The following is a 17182-nucleotide window of genomic DNA, read 5'->3' as shown; positions in this document are numbered from 1 at the left end:
AAAGCGGGGTGGCGCAGAAATCTACCGATGATTGATTTGGGCAGGTTGATTGATTGATTTCTTGTGAGAGGAAATGATATGGAGATGATTTGAGCTTGGATGTTTCACACGCTAACAGATGATTCAGGATTTCCCACAAACTACAGACTCATTTAGAAGCTTTTAATTAAAGGCCAAATACTTTAATTAAAGTAAACAAGCTAACACTGGAGAAGTGTTGTATAAATTCTTAGCACTTAAATTCTCAAGATCAGTTTTTTTGTGTGTGACTTTTCCAGATAAAAGCAAGCATACTGGTGTGAGGCTGAGAACAAGCTCGACAGTAAATCGTTTAAAAATCGGCAGACAGATAAGGAGGGCGGAGTTTGTTCCCGGAGAGAAATCAACTGTCAGGTCTAAATCTCTCTTGACAACGCAACCAGCAGTTAAAGCCTCATGCTAAACCTGATGCTACGATATTGACCTTTTCCAAAGGCGCCATCGAAACATTGAGGCCATTCGCTTTTGAGTTCAAATGTGCACCTGCTTTTGCATGTGAAAAATTATTGCTATTAATGCTGCTTTTGCATCTGAAAAACTAATTGCAATTTTTTACTGTCACATAGCTTTCCGCCTAGCCAATTTGTGTGTCGTTTGTGTCGAGTTGCTGTGTGTATTTATTTGATGAATGAGAAAGCAAAATAGTTTAGGAAAGGAAGTGACTTTCATTTTACATCCTCGCCTCCCACAAGCTCAACAGAACAGTCGGACGCTTGGCAAAGAGTCACCGAGAGTCGACACTCTGCCATTTCTGTGGTTAAAAAGGACAAACTTGTGGTCGAATCCACCATCTTATTAAGATACTCTCCCTGGTATCTCATTTTTATCACAGTTTGGATCATAATTAACTCTATATGACTTCAATCTTCCTCTCAGACTTGTAATAATAATACTATATATATATATATATATATATATATATATATATATATATATATATATATATATATATATATATATATATATATATATATATATATATATATTCTAGTTTAAGATTACAACTCAAATGGAGTGGAAAGATGAAGATTTTTGACTTGCATTTGAAATTCTTTGAATTGCCTGGTCCATATGTTAAAAATGAGGAACTTTCAAGTTTCTAATACATATGCATAGCTTTTTAGTCTCAAAACATCAGTAATTGTTTGATGATTATGAAAGTAAAATTATGTCATTTTAAATCTAGGCAATGGAGGAAATTCTGTGGATGGAAGGAGCCTCAAACCCAGTCTCTTGCATGGCTCTAGTTTGTTTGTGTGGTGATTCTGTGGTGATATCTCATTCTGAGCTGATAGGCTCAAGGCTCTGGAGAAGAAAGCCATGAGAGATTGTGTCTGGATCGTTAGCCTCATTTACATGTGTTAACTAAGACTGTGAGCAGTGAAACTGAGACGCAGCTGTCCCTACATTAGATTGAGACTGAACTCGTTTGACCCCCTACACTTTTTAAACTTTTAAAGAAAGTTGAAGGACTGAACATTGAAAAGGCCAATATACATGCCAAGTTTTTGTCATGTGACTATGGTAATGTTTTTATGTTATTATTGGGCTATTATAAAATCTTGGCAGACTAGATGTATGGACTTGCTACTGTCAACAGATACACAGACATGTTGCTGTGATCATGTAAGATATGCTGCTGCTGCATGAATATAGGTCGTTTGTCACTTCCCTGAAATACGACCCATAGGAGCGTTTACTAAATTTGCGTCGCTATCATCAACAGGACACTTTCATTTTAATTCATGAAATACGACCCATAGGAATGTTTGCTAAAGTTGCACCCCTTATTGACAACAGGACACTTTCATTTTAATGCATTGTTCCCTTTTATCTGAGTCATATTTCGGGTTTCGCTTAGCTCAATTGGCAGAGAATTGCAATATATAACAATTTGCAATCATGTGATTATCTGCTCATAAAGTATAAATGCACTATAAATCACCTAGGGTTGGTTTAGGGATGGGGTAGGTGTAGTCATTAATAAAAAAAATGAGTTTTGCTAAATGGAAATAGGACAAATGGTGTAAAAAGTCCATACATTGCATTTAAATAAACATGCATTTTGATCACACTTTGTAATGTTGTTTTGCACTTCCCGGCGACTGTACATACATCATTTCATGAAGACAGACATAACACAACACTGTCATTATTTTTATCCCAGCTAGAGGGCGCATGACTATAAAACGTAAATATAGGTCGTAATAAGGTGCTTGAAAAAACGACCTATAGGGTCGTTTTTATTTTTTTTTTGAACTTTGTTGTTTGTTTTTGTTTTGTTTGTTTTTTTGGAGGACAGTCTGGAATAGGCATACATAAATCCTGTAGCAAAATCTAAACAGGTGGAGCTGGAGGAGGTGGAGGGTTACAGAGGACCAGCTTAGAGCGAACACTGAACCTGACTATGTAAATGGTGAGCAAGCAAGCTCATTGGCTGCAAAATCAGCAGAGGCCAATCAGCTTATGCCATGTAGTAAATATTGTGGTTGTTAGCAGATTGCGTGTAAAGGACCTATAGGTTTAACATGTATTTATATTAATAAAAAAAAAATATTTATAGTAATTATTATTGCATATCTTGTTGGAATAATAATTACCTTGCACTCAGAAAAAAAAAAAAAAAGGAAAAAAAAAGGTACAAAAGTTGTCAGTGGGGCGGAACCAAAGTCCCTATAGGAAAGTCTGTTTACTAGGCGGCCATATTTGCAATGTCCCCTGTCAGCTATTTTGGGCATTCAAGACCAAGTCCTATCTATTTGAATGGGGGAATCCTGAAATCTCAAAAACTGCTTGGCGAACTCACAATTAAATAACATGTTTTAAATCAGCAACAAAATCTGACATGAACTGTCCCATAAATGTTGTTTCTTATGCTCAAATGGTGTTAAAAAAGCTTATTTTTCAGGCTAGATGACCCAATGCACATGTGCAGTCCTAAGCGTGAGTCTCCAGTTTCTATGGGAACTGGAGCCTCTAACGGCAGCTGCAGTGATGAAATGACTTCGATTGGCTCTTTTACTTAGAAGATGGGTCATATTCCGCCATATTGCGCATTGTAGTTTCTCTCATTCATACCTAATAGGAGTGAACCGTCTTTCTAAATCTATATTCTTTGGTGGTACCCTTTGAAAAGCTACTCCTCTGTACCCAAAGAGCGCATTTTAGTACCTCAAAGATACACATTAGTATCGAGAGGTGTACATTTTAATACCGAAATGGTACATATTAGAAACTTTTTAAAGGGTATCATCCCAGTGACCATTTATTTTCTGAGAGTGTGGTGAATTGAGAATAGTGCCTAGTAGCTAATGTTGCTAAATCAGTCCAGCTTTTTTTTTGTTATGTCATTGGTTTAGAAATCCCATTTCATTGTCTGCTCAAGTTTTGTTGCTGGAATATCTTGTTTTGGAACCCAGACACTTAGTAATAGCTATTCTTGCAGGCTTGTGAAGTGGCTTTAGGGCAATTTGTTATCTGTAGCAAAACTGGCTTTATTTTGAAGCTAGTTAGCAGATCAGAGAACGTAAACACCAGATATGGCGGTTCTGTTCTTCATACAGGTTAAAGCATCACATTAACACAGCAGTCTAACAGACACAGCTTTGAGTGACTGAAGAGTTTGCATGCTATATTAGCCTGACTGAACAGTGTCTTCGTCGCCTTGTGCTCCGTCAGTCCTTCAAGCCCACGCGTAACGCTGCGCTGGCAACAATCATGCAGAGAATGTGTGACATAATATGACACCATGTTTTCTTCCTGTTTATGGTGTAATAAATGCATGATGGGATTGGGAACAGCGGTTTGCTGGAGGGCCTGAAGCTGGATTTTTATACCAGTTGTGAAATGTTTTCAGGAAATGTTTCGAAAGTGTTGTGAAATGGTTTCTCAACCCTTATTTTGTTTATTTACAGTTCAAACTGTGACAAATTCACTGTCACATAGATGCTACCATCTATCTCATGTATTTCAAAGGGATTTTTGCAACACAGGCTCATTGGAAAAATGTACCTGTGGCAACATTTTAGCAAAACACAAAATACATACCAATATGTACATATCACTGCAGTTTCTAGCAGAAATAAAAACTAGAGGCAGTAAAACAGCAAGAACTTTTAATCGTTTCCACACACAATTATGATTACAGGGCCAGATTATGGATTATTAAAGACTTGTTTTCACGCGGCTCCTTGTACAATAATGTTATGACCTCAAAACGCTTTTTAGCATAGTGCATGATTAGAAAACAAATATATTTTGGAGTTTGCATCACTTACCCAGCTCCGGATGTTCAGTTTTACTGACGTAACAAGCTTGTTCAGTAGCTCAGCTGGTACAAAATTGTTGCAATACGAAGAGCTCAAAGACAAGAGTTCAAAAACAAGCTGAAATACCATGGTTACTATTGTGTTTTTATGTCACATTTGCTTTTGTTAACATTATCGGGTAGGGTTAGGGTTTAGTGTAGGTGTACATTATGGAGCATTAAGCTTTTAGCGCCACTCACCGGACATTTCAATTCAGAACTGTGGCGATATGTACAAACTCCAACGTAATAAAACGTGGCCATATTCACATTCATCTGTTCTGGAAAAAAAAAACTAAACACCCTTTTAGCACCACTCACTTTGAAACTGTTGCAAAACGTACACGACACGTTTTGCAAAAATGTTGACACAGGTATGTTTTTCTAATGAGTGTGGGCTGGATTTTTCAACCTTCAAATAGAGTGCACAAGCATCTGACAATAATAACAAACCATATGTAACAATGTTGGACATTCAACACCAGCAGGAATACCGGGTTGCTTCTAAGCTCATTTTAGTCAAATAATATTTTGTTCATGAAGTTCTCCCACAGTTACACTTCATTGGACAATGATGCAGTCTAAACAATGATATTCCTCAGAAATTAGCTTGGATGCATCGGAAAACAACTGCATTCAGTTGCAGCCGATAGCAAACTGGCACTAGGATGTGACATTGATGGGTTTGATGTCATCTAACTTTTCCTGCAGCATTTCGTGCAATCCTCAAATGGCTTTTGTGGAGCCAGAATGCTTTTGGGAGACATGTCATATAAGTGACCTGCGTCCAGGGAAACAACCTCCCTACAATGGACTCTGAACCTGTCCAAAAATCAAAGCCTTTACTGTCCAGAGGAATCTTCCTGATATAAATAGATTACCAGCATTTCAGCTGTCTTCTGCCACCCGTGGAAGGGCTGCAGATACAGAAAATTCCTTTTCTGCCTCTCTCTGTCTGTCGTTTTTATCTCTCTTGCCTCTTTATTCGTGTTCTTTCAGCTCTGGTATGTTGTGAAGGTCTCTGCCATTCAGTGTAATTTTCCACAATCTGAGTCCAGAGTAGGATATCATGAGCACACTTGGGGGTGACAGCGCAACTGTCTGAAAGCAGGGATCAATTCAGGAAACCTGCTTCACAAAGAGGTCAAAAATAACAAGTAGCGTTTCCCTGTGATCAAGGGGTAGGTTTAGATTTTAATAAGAGCTGAACATACAGTATGCAAATGATGCCATTAAATTATTTATACATCATTCACGCAGACTTAGTGTTGCTCCGTGCCTTTTCACCCATCTAGCGTATCTTGGATGAAAGAAAACAACTAATGTTACTATAATAGAGAGCAACTGTAGTGTTAGAAGAAGAAAAAAAAAAATTCTTCATAGACAAATATTTATTTTCTTGTGATAATCTAAGAAAATGTAATACCATCAGCTGCAAGGTTATAGAATTTAATATTTAAAATATGTATTTTTAAAACTCCCTATTCTTTCAAACCACATATATTGTAATGTTTTCAATACACCTATATGCTATTTTATACATACATACACTAGAGTTAAACAAATCTTTTTAAAAGATAGTGTTTTATTTTAAAAGATGTGTTTTATGCTCAACAAGGCTGAATTTATTTGATCAAAATAACATAAAAACAGTACAATTGTGAAATATTATTACAATTTAAAATATCTTAGTTATCCCTATTATGGCAAAGCTGAATTTGCAGTAGTCATAACTCCAGTCTTTAGTGTCACATCAATGTGCTGATTTGATGCTCAAGAAACATTCCTTATTATTATCAATGTTGAAAACAGTTTGTGGAAAGCATGACACATTTTTGTCAGGGATGTTCGATGAATAGAGCATTCAAAAACCATCATAATATGAAACAGAAATCTGAACATCTGAACATTCTAAATGTCTTTTCTGTCCCTTTTGATCCATTGAATGCGTCGTTGCTGAATAAAATTATTAAGAATATTAAGTATTTAGTAAAATCTTAATGAACCCCCATTCTGTTAGGATGCTGCCTAAGAAGACTGCTGCCAATGTAGGCAATAGATAGCAAAGCAGCGCAGTAGGTTTTGGAAAAGAGTCATAGTCAATAGTTTGTATATTGCACAGTCATTGCTTCTGATTCCATTGCATTTATTCAGATTCACAGATATTTCATTTCACTGTTGTGCTTTCCGGAAAAACAAAACAAAACAAACTAAAAAAAAATAAAATAAAATAAACTAAAACTACAATGTGAGACAAAGGGAAAGCTAGAGAATTTCTCACTAAGAACATGAGCTCCTAAAATGTTATGGAAGACAGGAAACCATTTGGTGCAACAGAATGAATTAAGCCAAAGCAATACAAGATTATCCAATTATAAGACTAATATGGCTTTAGCAAAGGTAATTGCTTTGATGGGGCTTGTGATTCACTGCATGCGCCGGACAGAATGTCCAATAGGAAATACAACTGCACCACAAAAGGCTTCTTCTTTCCTTATGTATTCTGTGACATAATCTATGAATTACATTAAACTCTGTGAATGAAAGCCCACGCACACACGCACACACAAAAGATGTTTCTGCGCTTCGACTGGGCATGTTTTCCTTTCTCTTAATTGCAGTGAAGTAACCAGACACACCACTGGAGGTTGGTGAAGCAAATACTGAGTAGATCTTATCAGAATACAACAAAAGAGGCCAGTGGAGCCACGGCGGTGACAGGGGGCCACTCGGATGACGGGGCCGGTTGGGCCGTGAGCTCGGAGCAGTTCGCTCGGAGCAGTCCGCTCGCAGAATAACGTGTATCGAAACTACTTAATTCAGCCAAGAGTATGAAGATAAAGCAGTACTGTCCATCACAGGAGATAATAATGGTTAGAAATATGCATATTAATTAGAAATGCAGTGATTTTATTTTTGTTCTTTTTGTCAGCATTATGTAACTTTTGAATTTAACTATATACATATTTTAGAAAAAAATAGTACGTTATTAAAAATGTGTGTGTGTGTGTAAGGTTAAGGGATAAAGAATATACAGTTTGTACAGTATAAAAAACTTTGGAACGTCCTCATATTGATAGGTGCACCAACACGCGCGCGTGTGTGTGTGTGCGCCCGTTTTTGTGACATATCAGGACACAAATTTGTATAATGACATGGGATTACAAGGAGACGGTGACTTATGAGGACATTACACCATGCCCCCATTTTTTTTCAAAAGGCTTATAAATCATACAGAATGAGTTTTTTTGAGAGAGTAAAAATGTGCACAGTTTTCTGTGATGGGTAGGTTTAGGTGTAGGGTTGGTGTACGGCGATAGAAAATAAGGGTTGTACAGTATAAAAATCATTACGCCAATGGAATGTCCCCACAATTCACAAAAACAAACCTGTGTGTGTGTGTGTGTGTGTGTGTTCTCACACTGTAGAATATATCTATATACTATATACCACTATCCTGTACATATATATTTTGTATGTCCTATCTATATTTTTCCCACATTGTATACAATATATTTTTAATGATGCCATCATTTTTTTAAAGACTGCTCAATAGTTTCACGTTTGATGTTTTCAGTGTTTTAAATTCAGTATATGCTAAACTAAATCTCCTCTGTGTAATAATTTCTTTACAGATATTCAGTTAGATATCTATGATTATCTCAACTCTCTTGGCTCTTGTGTGTGCCGCGAGACAAGCCGCCCCACCACTGTTTATGTTAACAGGGGCGAAATTCACACCAGGCATGTGTGAGTTATGCAAATGCCATTAGGAAGTGTTTGACACTTCGCAGTTTTGTGGCGATCAGAGCCATTTCAGCAGGTGTGACAAACCAAAGATAACAAAACTGCCATGTGGCTAAAATACACTTTAAATAATTAAAATGTCATTGACGGACAGCAACTGTTGAGATTTTATAAGGTGTGTAAAAGTGTGTGTTTTTCTTAAAAGTCATTATATATATATCTCCTCCTTAAGGAGTACACATTGGAAATGCATTGTGGTCATTAGTCAGCCTGACAATAAAGGAATCATCTGCCACTTAATCCTGTGCTTTACAGTCAGAGCTACGGCCTGGCGGTGGTACACATGCTCCAGACACACCGAGCAGTGGCGCTCATTGTGGGAGACGTGATCACACTCTATCTCTCTTTACGCATCATTTCCTGTCTTCTGTACTCCTGTCTCTCGGAATAAAAAATCCTTTACATTAGAGATGAAGACATTACAATTCAAACAAGACCTAATTTCAACATGATTTCAAAATGTATTTTTTTGTTCAATCTGTTTGCAATGTTATTGGGTTCTTTCTTCAAAGGTAATGGCTTAGTCTGCCATTCTTTGTTTTTATTTCAATGAGGGGGGGAAAAAAATCCGGGTGGGACTTGATTTAATCCAGGGAGATTTCATTGGAGCATTAAACTGGGCGTTCCACATCAGAATGGTGCCAGACCTGAATGCGAGTTTCAACGGATGAAAACTCACATCTTTTGGGGAGGCTTTTTTTGACTTGGACATGAAGGCTGAAGGTCAAGTTCACCCTTGAGAGCATTTTAATGTATCCCAGTATTCACTTCCCAAACTTATCATTATGATTACTTGCTATTATTGCCTTAAACATTGATTATGTTAATATTAATTGCATTAAACTGATTTGTTGGCAGCTATTGGCAACATTTTACAAGGGCTAGGCTACCAAGAACAGTATACTGAAACAATGCTTTAATAGCTATTTGGATGCAGCCTTGGTAACATCAGCCAAAAACATTTTTTTTGTTGTTTGTTTGTTTGTCTTTAAAGTGAAGCAAGTCCAGGGTATCTGCACTTTTTTACAGACACAAATATTGCTTTTTTAAAGACCTGCACAAATACAATTAATGCTGTATGTCCATACAGAACAAACCCATACAATCTCAAAAAAAATCACGTGTATCATTTACTTAATTAAACTTAATGAAATTCAATTTATATTTTATTCAATATGTATAGAAGTTGATTTATGTACTGATTTATCAATACATTTGAATTAAAGTTTGAGTGACATTAGATGTTTTTGATATAATAACAATGCATTTAAAGAGAGAGATTACAAATTATTGTGATTATTGATAGAACTGAATATGTTAAGTAATGTTCTTAGTCTTTCCTTCCCGCGACTGAGGGGCCCAGACAAGAGTTTGTTGAATCAAATTACAAATACATGATTGTGTCACTAAAATACCAATATTAACGAGGAAAAAAAAGTTTGATGCATAATAAATGTTTATGCTTTACTACTTCCAGCTGCTCTTTCAAAAAGATGAGATAAAATATACATTCATCTATTCACCATCTACATGAACATTGTCATAATTCATTAACAATAAGCGATCGCTTGACGTGCACAGTGCTCATTGATTGCAAACTGCTCTGAAACCACCTGCAGAATGTGCAACAGCACCGCATTTTGAGTTTGAATGCATTTTTTTTCATTAAATCGCAGCCTTTTAAAGTTTAATCAAGCATTTAACATATTTAAGACTTTTAATTACTTTAAATTTCATAAAACTAAATGTAAGACTTTTTAAGGACCCCCAGAGCCTTTTTTTAATAATGTGCACTGATAAAACATTCACAATAAAATCAGTAATGTGTGTTAGAAAATTATTTGGTTCAGATTTTATATTATGTTGAAGATGTGTCAGATCAACTTACAGATGAAAATCACTGATACCATTCAGCAGATGATTTTTATTGTATTGATATGTCAGTCATGGTAAAACAAAAACCCACAAAAACAAGGATTTATATACATGAATCCAGTTTGTTCGGGTAGTAAATATTGCAGCTGTCATTTCACAGCCTAGCATGGCTGATGCGTTGCGTTAAATAAGCACACAAAACACAATGTCGCTGACAAGCTGCATTTGAGTCAGAGCGGCCAGGTGAGCGGTGTCAGACACTTGAAGGCTGTTTGTATTGGGCACATCAGCACTAGAGTAAAGAGTAATGACTGCTACCATAATGTAATTAACTTAGCTCTGCAACCTGGCTGTTTGTCTGAATTAAATTCTCCACTCATTATATGCCATCTTGCGCAATGTGGCCAATGGCCTCCCTCGGAAAATCAATGGAGGCGGACCTGTCAGATGTCACTCGCAGACTGATTATCCAATCAGTGTACACCTCTGGCCTGCACAAAGGTCTCACACCTTAATAAACTCCTAATCTCTATATCTGAATTTAGATTAATGCATTGTAGCAACAACATTGATGTAGTCGTAATGTAGAGTTTGGAAAGACCCCAAAGTGCTGATCTAGGAACAGTGTCCTTTTTGAATTCCTGAGCTTAATCAGGACAACATCTGAGAGGAAACAAAAAGGCCAAAGAGCAGCCAATTGTGGCTAGCAACTCAACCAAAGCAGAAATCCTGTCATCTCTTTTGTCTGAAACATCACTGCATAATTACAGACCACAGTTTTTATTTATTTATTTATTTATTTATTTGAGCTCTTGTCTGGACAGCTAAACATTATTTTTTTATACATCCAATATTTTAATTCCAAATCCAACCTTTTCATGTCACACACTCGCATTCTGATACATCTGCTCCATTTTTCAGCTGAATCAGCACCTGGTGCAGTTTCTTAACATGTGGACAGATAATTTAAAGCAAAATTATCTATAACAGGAGGTCAAGAGATCCAGGAACACCCTCATGATTGGCTACATCTGCCCTGATAAGCTGTCACATGAACCACACAAGATAAGTCTGACCTCTGACCTCTGAATGTTTTCAAGAAACAACTCACTGTTGACCCCAGATTAGATTAGTTATTTGAGGATTAGTGGAATCTGCAGGAAATGTCTTAACCATTATTCTATTCCAGTATTTTACGATAAGAATTTACACTATCAGTGAAATGTTTGGACACTTAACCGAAGAAGCTAAAATATTAGATGAATATTTATTATTAAACATTTCTGGCTGCTATGCATAATTCACAAATGTCCATTTACATTTTTAATACCTTTAATGGCTTTGATATTATTATTTTCCACAACAATAAAAAGTAAAATGAGCATTATTAATAATAAACAGTAAAGATTATTATTATTATCATTATTATTCAGTAGAGATTAATTAATAATAGTTAGTAAGTAAATAAATAAATGTAAAAAAAAAAAAAAAAAAAAAAAAAACACCATAAAAATTCTGAAAGTTTGCATTTTCATAATCTTTGAAATCTGGAGATTTTTTTTGTTTTTTGTTTTTTTGTTTTTTTTGTTTTTGTCGTAGATAACTAACAAAAGAAGAATTACACTGCAGCTCAACCTCTTCAGCGTCCTGAAATAACAGGTGTGTCTGCTTGAAAATGGCCCTTTCAAGTGTGCCCCTGTAAGCCAGCCGAGACACAACCCTTCTCTTTACCACCAGACGTCTAATAGACCTCTCTCTCTATCCCTCTTTCCCTTGCTCTCTCTCTCTCTCTCTCTCTTTGCTCACAGATACTGTTTACCCTGTACCTGGGTTCCTACCTTCTCCTCTGTGATTATAAATTTAATTTTTTTTTTTTTTTTTTTTTTTTACCCCCCTAAATACCAATTCTGGGATAGATAAGTCATGCCCCCTGTGTGTACACCAAACTAACTATGTGTAGTTCTGAATTTGAAAATGAAATAACATGAATCATGCTGTGGACTTCATTTACATTTAAATAAAAATAAACACAGCAGAGCATTAGATAAATGCTAAATGGATGTAATCCATGATGCCAAAATATTCTTTTTCCACAATGTATAAATGGTCACAATCATTCCTGAAACAAAAAAACACACAAAAAAAGTATATATATATATATATATATATATATATATATATATATATATATATATATATATATATATATATATATATATATATATATTGATTGAACTTATCACATTAGCAACTCTTACTATTATTATTTTAAATAAAAAGTGGAGAATTACAAGTGATACAATGTTAAAATACTGATTTTTTTTTTTTTTTTGGTCGAAAAATTACTTTTTAATCGCCAATTACTTCTGTTATTATTATTAATATTATTTTATTTGTCGTTGTCGAAAAGTGCATTTTTTAATCGCCAATTACTTGTATTTAGAAAATATTTATTTGACGTATTCAGATATTTAAAAATAAATGGAACTGATTGCATGTCTGAAGGCACCAGAGTCTGGGTGTGTTCAGAGTGGTGTATGCTGCCCACAGTCTGCAGCTGATTAAAATGGCAGCCTGTGTATAAAGTCTGCCGTCCCACTGTCACACAAACCTTTCGCAAGCAGAAACAAACGCTTTGACAAAATGGCAGAGAAGGCGCCCTGCCTTCCGCTGATTACTGATCGTAAAATAAAAACCACCGTAAAATGCAGGTATTTGACCCACCAAAGGCTGTTGAGCACTTTACATAAAACTTCAAGTGTAACAGGGCTGTTTATTCCCCGCAAATTGGAGAGCGTTTATCGGCACAGCAGGGTGCTCTGTAAACACACAACTGAATCAGAAACAGGGAAAGAAATCATCTGATTTGAAATTCTTGCACAAATGAATGTGTTTTCGATTTTATGCGCTTGGTAACCAGAGCGTATATGGCCTGTATCACGGTTTCTCTAAAGTAACAACATTGCCCTACAGAGTGAATGACATGCTGAAGTGGTCCACTTGTTTTTTCTCAAATTCTTCAAACACATAATTTTTTTTATTGTATCTTTTTAGCATTAAATTCTCTAAACACTATTCAGAAACCAACGTTCCAGTCTACAAGCTGCATGACGTTGTATTTGTTGTTCAGTGAGTCCGATTATTTGATTCGGCTGTGCAAACGCTCTGATGTTCGGAGAACAATGGCTGTCAGTGGAATTACACTGTTGTGCAAAACACACACACATATGTACCATGTACTAAAGCTCTAATAAAGTTAAAAATTATTCCACATTTTGAACAAATGCTTATTTGGCTTGTTCATTATTTAGAGCTCAACTGATATATATATATATATATTTATTTTTTTTATTTTTTTTTTTGTTTTTGAAGTGACAAATATGCTCATATTTTACCATTCAAATGCTCTCCACATGTGTCTGATATTCACCATATGGCGAAAACATTGAAATGAGCGCACTTGGCCACAAATCACATTTTCCAGATCGCCCAAAATAAGTCAATCAATAAAGTAAAAATTCAGAATATTTCAGAAGAGACTATATTAGCACACTAATATGGAGCAAAAACAGGTCGAGGACAAAGAACTCCCAAAGTAAACCTAATACAGTTTCGCTAACAAAATTAATTTTAAACCAAATTAATACAACAATACACAGTAAAACACAGACTTTCATAGCTGATTTTAAAAAAAAAAATCCACATTATATTTAAGAGTCAGTGTCTGCATGACGAAGACGAAGCGAATCGTGAATAATCAGACATGTGCCGGCCTTTATATGAGACTAGCTCTCAAAAACATAAAGCTGCACACTCATGAGTAGAATTTCTGTGTAGGTGTTATGACATCCATTCTTCTCTGCATTACTGGAAATGTAGAAAAATACTATTTTTCCGCTCTGAGTGAAAATACCTAAGCAAGTTCTCTGGTGGATCTCATAATCCTGCTCATGTTTGGCTGTTTTCATTTCTCTGATGCAGGAAGGGGGCCAGAAAGAAACAGAGCCAAGGAAAATATTCCTTTGAAATGAAAAGGATGGGATAGTGTTTTCACACACAAACACAAAGACGAGGAGAAATGAACTACAAGCCCTGGTCCCCTCTCACCCCTCCTGTTCTTCGGGCCTGTGCTGAAGCTAATAGAGCACAGGACTCAAATAGAGCTCAGGCCACTTTGAAATGCTAATGGAGCGGCTTCAAACAGAGTCCATTCACACTTATACAAATTCAAAACATTTTTTGGTCAGAGAATGTCTATTTAAAGCACAAATGGTGACATGCAAGAATCCAGACCAAAAACCACATGCCATATGGTAAGAGTCCACATCTACATCTAAAGTTAAATTATATTGGGTATTTAAAATATTTTGTAGCTTTATGAGATCAAATATAAGCTTATTTAAAAAGTGCACAATACTTTTTGTTTTTTCAAGTTAAACACTATACTGTATTACAAGATATTTGTCATGTTATGTATGTAACAACTAAGAAAAAACTTTAAAACATTACATTAACCTGAATCAGATTTAAAATACAGCTCTGTAGGTCTAGACCGCCCTGAAACAAGCTGGCACGATTTTCATTCAGGTGACTCGATATGTTTCACAGTTCAGGTTTTTAGCATCTCTCACGTCATGCACCGCAATTCAAAACAACACCGCGCTCATGTATTGACTCTTATTACCGGCTCTTACACACCGGAGCGGTGTTTACCCGAAAACAATTGTGATTTGCCCAGTGTTTTGGTAACATTTCAAATTGCAGTGTCCAGCTACATATATTATATGCTATTATATTTAATTACTACAGCAATAACAATAATAATGTGTAATTATCAGCACCGTAAATAATTATAATACATTAATTACGATATTTTTACAATGTAACAGGCATACTAATGCAAAGTTTGCCAGTTTCTCTACGCCCCAGCAAGATGTTTGTTTCACAGCAGTTCAGAGTGTGTTTGGGCAAAGAAGTGCCACCGACCGGATTCTGCTCATCTCACTGTTGGCACCAGGGGCCTGGGTGCGGATTAATTATGAATGTGGGGTTAAAGGATCTAATTTTACAGCGGCTGCTCACAAGTGTCCAATGTTACATTTAGAGAAAGTCAGGTTCAGACGATTTAAACTGCACTGGGTTCTTACAGTCCCCTAGTTAGCACTCTATCACTGCTGTCTGTGCACTCTGAACCATTCTTTTCACATTAATCATCCTGAGGAGTTAAAAACGAGCAAAAAGAGCCTGAAATTGCTTTTAATTATAGACACAAGACCTCAATTTAACAACCCAAGTCAAGCTTTAGTGAGTTCAACAGTTGATGTAGGTCACCACACGCTTGTTGTAGGAAGCAAAAGCCAATGACAATAAATTAAAGGGTGCAGACTTCACCGACACCTTTAAAGAATTTTCAATGGAATGAAATATCTCTATGGGATTTATTTGAAGATACCCCCATTCCCACACTAATAGTTTCCATTCAAAGAGAGAGTGAGAGAAAGAAAGAGTAAAAGACAAAGAGAGAAATGGCAGCCGACCAAATCAATCCACATCTGGTTGTGTTTTGATTAACCATTTCTCAATTAGCCATGGTCCCCCTTTCCATCATTTTAATTACTCTGAACAGAGTAGTTTTGTTCTTTTAGAGTCATCTGACTGGAACTCAACTCTTTCATATTTTTTCCCCCTCATACATTTTTTTTTTTTTTAATAACATGTAATATGTATTTAAAATACACACTTTGGTCTATTATTATGATATTACACTATCATTACCTTACAACATGCATGACCCGGATAATTAATTCCTCGGTAATATTTTTTTTTGGCACAAAAAGTTTGAGTAACCAACCCAAACTTGATAATCACCCACTTTAGAGCAACAGGATTTGTCGGATATAAGCGCATTATGATCATTAACAAAAAAAAAAAAAGGTTCTTCTTACCTTTTGTGAGTGAACGGATAGTTGAAGAAAAATCAGACGGAAAGTTAATTAATCAGTTGATGCAATTACAAGCAGGTCTTAGAATAGGAGCAGCGCGTCTCAGCGCACAACGCACACATGCTCCGCTCATCTGAGCCTTTCTCTCAGTGTGAGCGCTCACATTCCCGCAGACCCGCGCTCAGTCCTGCGCTCCGCCGTGCCGGGATGAAGAGATGCGAATACGGAGAGTCCGTGCGTCCGTCCTGCTGGAGGAGAGGGAGAGGGGACGCGGACCTGTTCGCACAGCAACTAATAAAAAAAGAGCAACAAAAGAACGCAAGAAAAATAAACAAACAAAAGCAGTCCTCTTTATTTATTTCAGTCCTTTGAGCGTCTTCTTCGGGTTTGTTGAGTCCCGTTCCAGCCGGAGAGAGAGCGGCCCGCGGCTGAGGGATTTCTCTCTGTGCGAGCTGAGCCGAGATGTGAGAGAGAAGCTGCGCTTAAAACCTGGAACTGGATTTCTGGATCACACGGATACGGAGTCGGTGAGAATATGATCGCATAACCATATTATCATGAGTACAACTTAAGCAAAGACTGTTGTGGAAGATGATTACGCAGAGCTGAGAAGGCATGTAAAGCAGATTATTTGTTTTCTATATACAACTTTTGGCCATTATCCATTGGATTTGCACTGCTACGTGCCTCTCATAGAGAAAGATTCCCTCATGCTGTGGGCAGGCTGGCCTGTTCAGCCAATGACTGCACATGTTTTCTCACTGTAATTCTAGCTTGCATCAAAAAGAAAAAGTGCAGATTTTCGTCCTTTTTTCCTCAACTTGGCCTCAATCAGAAAGAGCGACTGTAGCCCTGCTGCAACTGGAGCAGTAATCCACAGAACAAAGGCGCATACATGCCATTTTCACCAATGCACTTACCATTATTTCATTTGTTGACCGTCCTCGCAGCCAGTGACCCTTAAATGCAATGCGCATCCTAGAACTGTTAAAGAATGAGTTGAAAAGGCCATGTAAGGAGAAGCATGCAATTGGAGCGCATCCCCCCCATTACACCTGGCTTTAATAAAGCTTCAGAACGATATTTCAGTCAAATACAGCAACTCTAAGGGCGCATTTCTCTGTTTCAGTCATACAGCAGGTGAAGCTCACAGTGTAAGAGCGCACACTTATATTTTCATATGCATAACTTTACATAGTAATAGATCCATTTT

General features: G+C 36.6%; 1 protein-coding gene across 6 annotated transcripts in view; it reads right to left on the bottom strand.

Moving 5' to 3' along the window:
• The window catches only part of adgrl2a (adhesion G protein-coupled receptor L2a), a 119361-nt gene extending 102779 nt beyond the window's left edge, over positions 1-16582 (bottom strand). For all 6 annotated transcript variants that reach the window (XR_010895348.1, XM_067388537.1, XM_067388534.1 and 3 more), the window contains exon 1: positions 15973-16582. The gene's annotated coding sequence lies outside the window, so the exon portion shown is untranslated. The remainder of the gene's footprint in view (positions 1-15972) is intronic.
• Positions 16583-17182: the final 600 nt, after the last annotated feature.

Source organism: Chanodichthys erythropterus, chromosome 6 (assembly GCF_024489055.1).
Source record: "Chanodichthys erythropterus isolate Z2021 chromosome 6, ASM2448905v1, whole genome shotgun sequence".
In the NCBI taxonomy this organism is placed as follows: Eukaryota; Metazoa; Chordata; class Actinopteri; order Cypriniformes; family Xenocyprididae; genus Chanodichthys; species Chanodichthys erythropterus.
Note: the sequence above shows the minus strand (reverse complement) of the source record. Positions and strands in the feature narration are given on the sequence as shown.